Source organism: Chiloscyllium plagiosum, unplaced genomic scaffold, assembly GCF_037043375.1.
Source record: "Chiloscyllium plagiosum isolate Xiang-an unplaced genomic scaffold, Cpla_swu_hap1 HiC_scaffold_13, whole genome shotgun sequence".
NCBI classification, from domain to species: Eukaryota; Metazoa; Chordata; class Chondrichthyes; order Orectolobiformes; family Hemiscylliidae; genus Chiloscyllium; species Chiloscyllium plagiosum.
The window spans coordinates 27,762,447-27,774,677 of NW_028270151.1; positions in this window are offsets into that span (position 1 = coordinate 27,762,447).

Consider the following 12,231-nt stretch of genomic DNA (forward strand, 5'->3'; position numbering starts at 1 on the left):
CATTTACTTTCTTAATCATGGACTCAACCTCTAAGTTAACCTTTAGAGAATTCTGGACTAGCACTCCCACATCCCTTTGTACTTTAGTTTTATGAATTTTCTCACCGTTTAGAAAATAGTCTGTGCCTGTATTCTTTTTTCCAAAGTGCAAGACCTTGCATTTGCTCACATTGAATTTTATCAGCCATCTCCTGGACCACTCTCCTAAACTGTCTAAATCTTTCTGCAGCCTCTCCACCTCCTCAGTATTACCTGCCTGTCCACCTAACTTTGCAACATCGGTAAACATTGCCAGAATGCCCCCAATCCCTTCATACAGATCATTAATATATAAGGTGAACAGCTGCGGCCCCAACACTGAATCCTGTAGGACACCACTTGTCACGGGCTGCCATTCTGAAAAAGAATCTTTTATCCCAACTCTCTGCCTTCTGTCAGACAGCCAATCCTCAATCCATGCCTGTAGCTCACCTGAAACATCATGAGTCCTCACCTTACTCAGCACCTGCGGAGCTGTGATGCACCTTATCAAAGGCCTTTTGGAAGTCTAGATAGATAAAATCCATTGGGTTTCCCTGGTCTAACCTGCCTTTTACCTCTTCAAAGATTTCTAACAGATTTGTCAGGTATGACTTCCCCTTACTAAATCCATGCTGATTTGTTCTAATCCGACCCTACATTTCCAAGAATTTAGAAATCTCATCCTTAATAATGGATTCTAGAATTTTACCAACAACTGAGGTTAGGCTAATCGGCCTATAATTTTCCATCGTTTGCCTGGATTCCTTCTTGAACAAGAGGGTTGCAACACGATTTTCCAATCATCTAGGACCTTCCTTGACTCCAGTGACCTTTGAAAGATCACAACCAACACCTCCATTATTTCCTCAGCCACCTCCCTCAGAACTCTAGGATGCACCCCATCGGGGCCAGGAGATTTATCAAATTTTAGACCTTTTAGCTTTTCTAGCACTTCCTCTTTCGTAATGGCAACCATACTCAACTCTGCCCCCTGACTCTCCTTAATTGTTTTGAGATATTACTCATGTTTTCCACTGTGAAGACTGATGCAAAGTACTTATTAAGTTCTTCAGCTATTTCCTTATCTCCCAGCACTAGCCTTCTTGGATCAATTTGGAGTAGCCCAATGTCTACTTTTGCCTCTCATTAGTTTTGTATGTTTTGTACGTATTCAATTCACAGAGCCAAGAGAGAAATATACCAGAAAAAAAAACCTTAAAGCATTGATGATTTGTACAAATGAGTGATATATACATCATTGCCAAGGGATCTTTGAGATCCCATCTGATGGATGGCAGCTTTTTAACTGTCAGAGTGCGAGTGGTCCTGGTTAAAGTGGTTCAGAACATGCCAGGGTCCCTGTGCAGCCAAACTGTATCACAGGGGCCTCAGTCCAAACTCTTTGAGCGCTTGTGAAGAGACACAAACAAAGCAGCATCACCAAGGAGTGTCCCCTATACAGAGAAAGTGGCAGGTTAATCACTGTAAACTAGGCAAATGAAGACATAGTCATAGAGATGTACAGCATGGAAACAGACCCTTCAGTCCAATCCGTCCATGCCGACCAGATATCCCAACCCAATCTAATCCCACCTGCCAGCACCCGGCCCATATCCCTCCAAACCCTCCCTATTCATATACCCATCCAAATGCCTCTTAAATGTTGCAATTGTACCAGCCTCCACCATATCCTTTGGCAGCTCATTCCATACATGTACCATCCTCTGCGTGAAAAAGTTGCCCCTTAGGTCTCTTTTATATCTTTTCCCTCTCACCCTAAACCTATGCCCTCTAGTGCTGGACTTCCTGACCCCAGGGAAAAGACTTTGCCTATTTATCCTATTTACAGATTAAATATAGTAAATTGTCCCAATTTGCTTTGCAGGAGCAGAGATTATACCATAATTGCCAGTGAATTCGAGGAGATATTACCACAGGTAGTGAGAAACTGACCTGAAAGTTGGGTATTGGGAGCATCTTAAGTGAGGTGAGACAGGTAGAGATGGGAGGGGGGAATTGTAGGGCATTTGGGGCCAAGGTTGCTGAAGACACAGCTGCCAATAGTAGAGTGAAGGAAATAAGGAGAAATATAAATTTATCAATTTTTGATGAGTGCATGTTCCAAATTTAACAGTCACCATTTTGGCCACTGGGGGCACGTCAGTTGTGTTTTGTTGACTTTTCGATGCCAATCGTTCAACACTTTGTAGTGGCTGTTAGGATTGATTCTCTTCCCCTGAAGTTAATGTCAGTGTCTCTCCAAGCCTTGCTCGATTTCAGATTGATTCCATGCACTGTCAGGTCAAGGATGACCATATCACCACAATGGGATGAAACAGGGGCAGGAGGTAATTTGAAGAACAATTCAGCATCATGTAGCACTCTGTACTGTTACAGAGTGTGAGGGGCATCAGCCTTCCCATAGACGATGCTGATACAGGTGATACTGGTATAAGTGATGCTGATACAGGCGATGCTGATATAGATGATGTTGATACAGGAGATGCTGGTACAGGTGATGCTGATACAGGTGATGCTGATACAGGCGATGCTGGTACAGGTGATGCTGATACAGGCAATGCTGATACAGGTGATGCGGATACAGAGGAAGGTAAAGATGAAGAAGGAGAGACAATCCCTTTGAGAATAAGATCTCAGTGCACTGTGGGATGCTGCCCAGTGCACCACTGAACCAGGAGATTTCTAATGTTTGGTGTAACAGTAAACTTGATTAAAATAAAAGTTTCTGGACAATGCTTGTAAAGTCAAAATAAGTGCAAAGCACTACGGAAATCTGAAATAAAAACAGAAAATGCTCTATAAACTCAGCAAGTCAGACAACATCTGTGGAGAAAGAAACAGAGTTAGCAGTCTGTGTCCTTCTTCAGAGCTGAGAGATGGTAGAAATGTGGTCGGAATGTTGTTGGAAGAGTCGGGGGGAGGAAGAACAAAAGGGAAGGTGTGCAATAAGGTCCCTGGGATGGGGGAGACTAGAACTAGAGGGCATGGGTTTAGGGTGAGAGGGGGAAGATATAAAAGGTACCTAAGGGGGCAACTTTTTGACACAGAGAGTGGTGCGTGCATGGAATGAGCTGCCAGAGGAGGTGGTGGAGACTGGTACAATTATACCATTTAAAAGATACCTGAATGAGTACATGAATATAAAGGGTTTTATGGGCCCAGTGCTGGCAAATGGGACTAGATTAATTTAGGATATCTGGTTGGCATGGACGAGTTGGACCGAAGGGTCTGTTTCCTTGCTGGTACATCTTTATGCTTTACGACTCTGTGTCATTTGACAAAAGGCAAAATGAATGGGGGTTTCGCCTGAAGTACCCTGTGACCAATAGAGTGCCAACCCACCAATGGTGATCCCAACTCTAGAAAGCATCTCACCCACCTCTGATACCTAATTGCAGGTGCTCCTCCCTGGGTTGCTGAGAACACGACGTTGGCCTCAGAATCCCACATCAACTAGAAACCCTCCTGGGGACCAGTGAAGAGAGATCAGCTCACTGGTTGGCTGGCAACTTTAGGAAGTGGATTTTCCTGTTGTGACTGTTGGGACCTGAGACAATTAACAGCAAAGTTCAGGTCAGTACTCCCTGGTCAAGCAGAACTGGACAATGTGGAGCATGGAGGGGAAACACACCAACTCCACATAACATCTGTCCAATGTGAGGGTTCTTTGAAGGTTTAGGGGAAAGTTTCCAGTCAGCTTGTAGAGTGAGGGAACTTAGTGACTAAAACAGGGTGGAGAACCTGGGATTGTTTTCCTTAGAGCAAAGGAGATCAAGGGGAGATTTGAAACATGTAGACATGATTATGGCGTGATGATAATCAAGCCCTACTACTATATTCCTAAAACCTGTTCCTTTTCTCAAGGATACTGTGTCCTTGGTTTCTTTCAGAGGGGTCATAAAACAGTCCAGGCATTGAATCAGTTAAAGTGGTACAGTGATGTAAAGGTATTGGGAGGCCCTTTTGTTTATATGTAAACAGATGAGACTTTAGGCCAAAGCTTTTATGTTTTAGAAGTGACCTGTATAATGAAAGGGGAGTGGTCACTCCTGAAAGCTAAATTCTTGCTGTTAGTCAGTTCAGCAGTAGGTTGTGTGGAAACAGGCTGCTAGACTCTCTCTCCTTCTGCCCCCCTCTAACTTTGACCTGTAAGCCTCTGTTACAGTTTTACTCTATGTTAAGGGGTTTGTTTATTGGGACTGTTGTGCATTTTCGGAACAGCATAATTAAGTCTAGTTTGGATCGACTGAGTTCTGTGGGCATTCTATATTCTGTTCTTTGTGTTTCATTTTGTAATTTTGTGAATAAATTTTTGTCTGTTTTAAAACCTGGTAGTCAACCTAGCTAACTTAGTCCAGGTAATTTTCACTGTACACTTACCGAAACAAGTTGCAAAGTTACAGTCTGGGCTGCCTACTTAAGAATGTTTTGAGCGGTCTGGCCTAGTACATAACAATGAGTTGTCACATATATATAAATGATTAATTCAAGATGGTTAATTAGCTTGATTTTTATGCTATCCAGGACAAAACAAACTCACACCAGATTTATCAATGAACAAGAAAGCTTATTTATTTTTAAAAATATAACCTTTAGCAAATAGAAAATGGATTATTAATTTCTACAGTGCAAATTTAAACTAGGTCCCCTTTAAATCCAAACATGGACATGCATTCAGAAAAAGAACAGGTGGGACGGACAGTTCTGCAGAAATATCATAGAATGGAAACATCAGCATGAAGAAACAAATTCTGTCAGTCAAGAGTCCCAAAGACAATGGTGGAATGAGGTGACTTTCTCATGGTTGTTTTAGTTTTTGATGGTAATATGATGATGTTTATGTCACTAAACAGACCTTCAGTTCAGTAGCAGGTCAGTTGGACCTGGCTGTTTGCTTGATTTGGAAGCTCTTCTTTTCAGAGCCTTTCAGTGCTGTCTCTTTTCCACCCACAGGAGGACAGAGAGAGCCTGGTCTTCACTTCAGCTCTGAAGAAGGGTCATCTAGACTCGAAACATTGGCTTGCTCTCTCTCCACAGATGCTGCCTGACCTGCTGTGATTTCCAGTATTTCTTTGTTTTTAGCCTAGTCTTCACTTGTTTTTTCTTAGTTCTGACAGCAATAGCTTTGTCTCAGTTTTGTGACAGACAATAACTTAACTATCTCAAAGCTGTCGCTGGGTAGTTCATTTTCAACCCAAAGACAATTGATGCCTGCTTGTCTCGTAGAAGTATCAAATTCAGTTTAATTTACATGACCTTGTGTAACCAATAAGTGAACAGCACACAGTTCCACTTTCAAACCTCAAGTTGCAGGAAAGAAAATAGCTGGTTCAGGCTCTGTAACTCAGAAGTGTCCAATTTTCCAAATTGGAAATTTGATGTTGCATTTTTCCTAGTTTACCTTCCAAATGAAGTACATACAGTCATTACATGCCTCCACCCTTAGAGTGATAAAATGCCTTTTCCAAATGTGTTTCATCACAGGGTAAATATGACATACATTATATTTTATATAAATATATATATATACAGTGCAGAAAATATTTACATTCATTCATCCTCAACGTTCTTTACAATTTTTGGTCATCCTTTCTTAGATTTCCAAATTATTCCAACATCATTATGTCCTTAATAATGCATCTGCAATTATATTACTTTTCCAAAAAAAAGGTTGAATTAACAAGCTGCATTGAAATAATCTTGCATTTCAAGGTATGAATGTATCGACAAAGGATTACGATCAGTATATATTAGTGATATATTGTGGTCATGACGGACATAATCTTCAAAATGCTAAGAGCCAGCAACAATCCCAGAGTATCCTTTCCTGAGTAGTCCATCTCTTACTAGTTCAATTTCTTAGAAAAGCACTTCAATGGCTTTTCTTTTCTCAATTCCTATCTTGAAGTAACGATGACATAAAACCCAAATCACCAATACCCTGTACAGTCTCAACATGACCTCCCAACTCCTATACTCAAAGGACTGAGCAATAAAGACAAGTGTGGCAAATGCCTTTTTAACCACCCTGCCTGTATGTGACATAAACTTCAAAGAATTATGTACCTGCACCCCTAGGTCCTTTTGTTCTACAACACTACCCAAAGCCCTGCCGTTAATTGTTTAAGCCCTACGACTTGATTATTGTACCAAAATGCAATAACTTGCAGTTATCCGGATTGAATTCCATCTGCCATTCCTCAGTCCATTAACCCATTTCATCAAGATCCCTTTGTAATCTTGGAAAAGCTTCTTCACTATCCACTATGCCATCAATTTTGGTTTTGTCTGCAAACTTACTAATTATGCCATCCTGAATGTTATGATACAATAGAAATGTTCCGTGCCTTTCCAATTGAGATTGTCTCTAAAGTAATTCTGCTATCTTCCTGAGAGTGTCCTCGCATAATTGGGTACAGCCATTGCTTCAGGAGTCAAGCATACAAATAACATCTCACTCAGCGGAGCAGTTTTTGAGAGATTCGTGCCTCTGTTGGTTTGTTAGCTTGGGAGAGGACACTGCTGTTGGATCATCTTTCTTGCCACAGGATTGGCAGAGTGCTCAAAAGTGGTTGTACTGCTCCAATGCTTTGAAGGTATCTGCTGTAGATCACCCAAATCTGTGAAGCCCACAGGAGAATTTGGACAATGAAAGTAAATGTACTATCATCAAGTTTGCAAAAATAGATGGCAATACAAGTAGTGAGGATGACCCAATATCTGCGGTTTGAGTGAATGGGCAAAAACTTGGCAGTTGGAATATAATGTGGGAAATATGAAGTTATATATTTTGGCAGGAAGGTTAGAAGAGATGAATATTATTTATGAATATTATTTAAATGGGGTAAGATTGCAGAAAGATACAGCACAGAAACATTTGGATGCCCATTCCACAATGTTCAGCAGATAATAGGGAAGGAAAGAGGAGTATTCATAGAAGCCCTACTGGGCAGAGAGAGAGGCCCCTTGGTCCATCAAGTCTGCACTGACCCTCTGGTGTGCATCCCACCCTATCCACACAACCCCACATTTACCATGTGTAATCCACCTAGCCTGCACATCTTTTGACTGTGTGAGGAGGCTGGACCATCTGGCAAAAACCCACATTGACATGGGGAGAATATGCAAACTCCACACAGTCACCCAAGGCTGGAACTGAACCCAGATCCCTGGTACTGTGAGGCAGTGGTGCTAACCACTGTGCACTGTCCCCAGTTGTTCATCTTTATTTCAAAGGTAGTGAAACAAAAGGAGAGAGGACTTGCTAAAAGTATGCAGGCATTATTCAGACCACAGCTAGATTACTGTGAACAGTTTTGATTCCCTTATCAAAGGAAAGGTATACTGGCATTGGAGGCAGACCAAAGAAGGTCCACTCAATTGACTCTGGGGATGAAGATATTTTCTTCTGAGGTGAGGTTGAGTAGGTTAAGCTTGTGCTCGTTGGACTATAGAAAAAAGAGAGAAGACCCTCCTGAAATATAAAAGATTCTTTGGGCGCTGGACAGACTAGATGTACAGAGGATGTTACCCCTTGTGTGTGAGTCTAGGATCAGGGGACATAATCCCAGAATAAAGAGTCACACATTTAGATCAGAGGTGAGCAGGAATTTCTTCTCTCACAGGGTAGTGAATCTGTAGAATTCTTTACCACAGAGGTCTGTAGAGGCTGGGTCAGTCAGAATATTCAAGATTGAAAAAAATACATTTGTTAATAACTAAAGGAATCAAGGGTAATAGGGAAAGACAGGAAAGTGAAGTTGAGGATTATCAGGTCAGCCATGATCTCACTGAATGGCTGAGCAAACTTGATAGGCCGAATGGCCAACCTTGGTCCTATGTCTTATCTTATTGTCCTTCTAAGTATGAGGATACTCTCCTGTTCCAGTATTTCTGATTTGGTTAATCAGTTCATAGTGTTTTGTTTTGTGAATTGTCCATCTCTCTTCCTGCCTCACTGTTACTGATTCTGTCATCCTTCCCTGTTCTCACCTCTTTCTCTCTATGATGATATTACTTTCTAATGTTCATATGATATAACCAATTCCACTTCCAGTTATCTGGACATATTATACTAGATGCATCATTTTACTAACTCTCTTACAACTGCACCTTGTAAGCACTCTGTAATCCTGCTTTCAGATGTTCACTTTGTAAACATTATAACATTAACACTTTGTCTCCTGTTTAAAACTTTCAAGGTACTGAATGTTTGCCTGTGCATTCTCCACATTTCACTGTGAAGTCTTTAACACTATGTGCTGTGCTACTTTGAACATGCCTATGAGTCTCTCTGGAAAAAATGGATGTGTAATCCAACATTAAGGACTTGTCTTTTTGCTTTGGAAATTTTCATGATCAAACTTAATGGAACTCTTATGTCATGATTATAGACCAATTCAAATGGACTAAACCCAGCAGATTCATTTGGGTAAAATAAAACAAAGATTGTGAGAAGATTTGTAGCTCGGGTGCTCGTTGCTGTGGTTCTGTTTGCCGAGCTGGAAGTTTTTGTTGCAAACGTTTCGTCCCCTGTCTAGGTGACATCCTCAGTGCTTGGGAGCCTCCTGTGAAGCGCTTCTGTGGTGTTTCCTCTGGTATTTATAGTGGCCTGTCCCTGCCGCTTCCGGTTGTCAGTTTCAGCTGTCCGCTGTAGTGGACGGTATATTGGGTCCAGGTCGATGTGTTTGTTGATGGAGTTTGTGGATGAGTGCCATGCTTCTAGGAATTCCCTGGCTGTTCTTTGTTTCGCTTGCCCTATAATGGTAGTTGTCCCAGTCAAATTCATGTTGCTTGTCGTCTGCGTGTGTGGCTACTAGGGATAGCTGGTCGTGTCGTTTCGTGGCTAGTTGATGTTCGTGGATGTGGATCGTTAGCTGTCTTCCTGTTTGTCCTATATAGTGTTTTGTGCAGTCCTTGCATGGGATTTTGTACACTACATTAGTTTTGCTCATGCTGGGTATCGGGTCCTTCGTTCTGGTGAGTTGTTGTCTGAGTGTGGCTGTTGGTTTGTGTGCTGTTATAAGTCCTAGTGGTCGCAGTAGTATGGCTGTCATTTCAGAGATGTTCTTGATGTATTGCGGCATGTCCTCGTTCCGTTGTCTTTCCCTTAGGCATCTGTTGATGAAATTACGAGGATATCCGTTTTTGGCGAATACCTTGTATAGGTGTTCTTCTTCCTCTTTTTGCAGTTCTGTTGTGCCTCAGTGTATTGTGGCCCTTTTGAATAGTGTCTTGATGCAACTTCGTTTGTGTGTATTGGGGTGGTTGCTTTCATAGTTCAGGACTTGGTCTGTGTGTGTGGCTTTCCTGTGAACCTTAGTGGTGAATTCTCCGTTTGGTGTTCTCTGTACCCTCATGTCTAGGAATGGGAGTTGGTTGTCCTTTTCTTCCTCTCTCGTGAATCGGATTCCTGTGAGTGTGGAGTTGATGATCCGCTGTGTATTCTCTATTTCCGTGTTTTTAATGATTACAAAGGTGTCATCAACGTATCTGACCCAGAGTTTGGGTTGAATTTGTGGTAAGACTGTTTGTTCTAACCTTTGCATTACTGCTTCTGCTATGAGTCCCGAGATCGGTGAGCCCATGGGTGTCCCGTTGATTTGTTCATATATCTGGTTGTTGAATGTGAAGTGTGTTGTGAGGCACAAGTCCAGTAGTTTAAGTATGCCGTCTTTGTTGATGGGTTCAACGTCCTGTTGTCTGTTATGTCTGTTCAGCAGGTTGGCTATTGTTTCTCTGGCTAGGACGAAACGTTTGCAGCAAAAACTTCCAGCTCGGCAAACAGAACCACAGCATAAAACAAAGAACTATGGATGCTGGAAATCTGAAACAAAAACAGACATTACTGGAGAAGCTCAGCAATTCTAGCAGCATCTGTGGAGTGTAAGCAGAGTTAAAATTTCAGTCTAGTGACCTTTCTTCAGATTCTCTGGTAGGTAATAGTAAGAAATCCAATCCTTTTTCCAAATCCTGAGAGTTTTTATGACTTTATTCATTGCATTGAGAGTCTGATAGGTAAATCTCTAAAGTTCCCTGTGTTTGCAGATGGTATGCAGTGGACTTCAACAGTATCATGCCAAAATTACTTACTATGTGCTGAAAGAGTTTAGACATTGACTGAAATAAAAACAATAATTATTAACTAGCTATCCTGTATGCTGAAATGTCTGAAAATGTGCAAAGATGATTCGTACATTTACAATCTTACCTTGAATGGAATTAACCAGTAGGACCCACAATATTTTGGCAAATATAAACATTTGGCTGGGATTTAGGATAGAGGGATCCCTCTCCCACTGCCTGAAGAGCTGGTGGTGAGCACGTCACTAATGATTCTGTCATTTAACAGAGATAGGATAACTGCCCCTTCAACCAGGGGACAGGCTCACCATAGTGAAGCACCAGCCAATCCCACTGGGTTCTATTCCCAGCAGTGCCTTCAGCTGCAATTGGTAGAAAAGGGACTGCACTTGCATCCCAGGTTTGAGTCCAGGGAGGTGTGCTGCAGTATTCTGGACACAAAGGGGAGATGAGGCCCAGTGAGGTAGTGTTGTAGGTGGAAAAGCCAGTGAAGGAAGTACTTAAAGGGGTCTAGAATTTGAGAGGGTGCAAGCTATGACAGGAAGCCATTAATGGAGATACCTCCACCTCTCCCTCCCTCCATCTTCTATACCAGCTCAGGCCTGACCAGAATTACTTTCTCAGCTTCTGCCCCAGGCTAGAAAGTTGAGGCTGGATGGGAAATGAGTCCTTAAATGGTTAATTAAGGATTTCAAATTATGGTCAGAATGGGAGGGGAATGCTGGTGAAAATGTAATCTGAGAAGCTCTGGGACCCCATCTGGTTGATAATCTGCTGGCAGGAGAATGTCAAATCCTGCTCCGAAAGAAGGCCTGGTTCAGTGGAGACAGGAGGACGGATCCATTTTCTGAAAGTGAGCATTAATGATCTGGGCATCATTGACAAGTGTAGCATTTATCACCCACTGGCAGCTGCCCTGGGACAGTAAGCCTCATGCTGAATGACAGGGTGGCGGGTTTGAGACAATGAAATGACCTTTTTAGAGAACAGTTCATTGACCATCATTGGTGTGGGATTGGAAATAGAGATGTACAGCACGGAAACAGGCCCAACCTGTCCATGCCGACTAGATATCCCAACCTAATCTCGTCCCACCTGCCAGCACTTGGCCCATATCCCTCCAAACCCTTCCTATTCATATACCCATCAAGATGCCTTTTAAATGTTGCAATTGTACCAGCCTTCACCACTTCCTCTGGCAGCTCATTCCATTCATGCCCCACCCCCTGCATGAAAACGTTGCTCCTTAGGTCTCTTTTGTATCTTTCCCCTCTCAACCTAAACCTATGTCCTCTAGTTCTGGACTCCCCAACCCCAGGGAAAAGACTTTGTCTATTTATCCTATCCATGCCCCTCATGATTTTATAAATCCCTATGCGGTCACCCCTCAGCCTTTGATGCTCCAAGGAAAACAACCTCAGCCTATTCAGCCTCTCCCTATAGTTCAAATCCTTCAACCTTGGCAACATCCTTGAAAATCTTTTCTGAACTCTTTCACAACATCCTTCCAAAAAGGAGACCAGAATTGCACGCAATATTCCAACAGTGTCCTAACCAATGTCCTGTACAGCCGCAACATGACCTCCCAACTCCTATACTCAATGCTCTGACCAATAAAGTAAAGCATACCAAATGCCTTCTTCACTATCCTATCTACCTGCGACGCCACTTCAAGGAGCTATGAACTTGCTCTCCAAGGTTTCTTTGTTCAGCAACACTCCCTAGGACATTACCATTAAGTGTACAAGTCCTGCTAAGATTTGCTTTCCCAAAATGCAGCACCTTGCATTTATCTAATCTACCACTTCTCAGCCTATTGGCCCATCTGATCAAGATCCCGTTGTAATCTGAGGTAACCTTCTTTGCTGTCCACTATACCTCCAATTTTAGTGTCATCTGCAAACTTACGAACTATACCAATTGAAAAATTGGAGAAAACACAGAAGAAGGAAACAAATTCTCAAAACTGTTCTCAGGTCTGAATAATTTAAAAACAAAATATCACATTACCCTATGGGACCATTCTTAAACTAATCTGTTGATACACATTGAGAAAAATGCCTCACCCACATTCAGAAATAGTTAAAGAAACAATATGGAGTATGC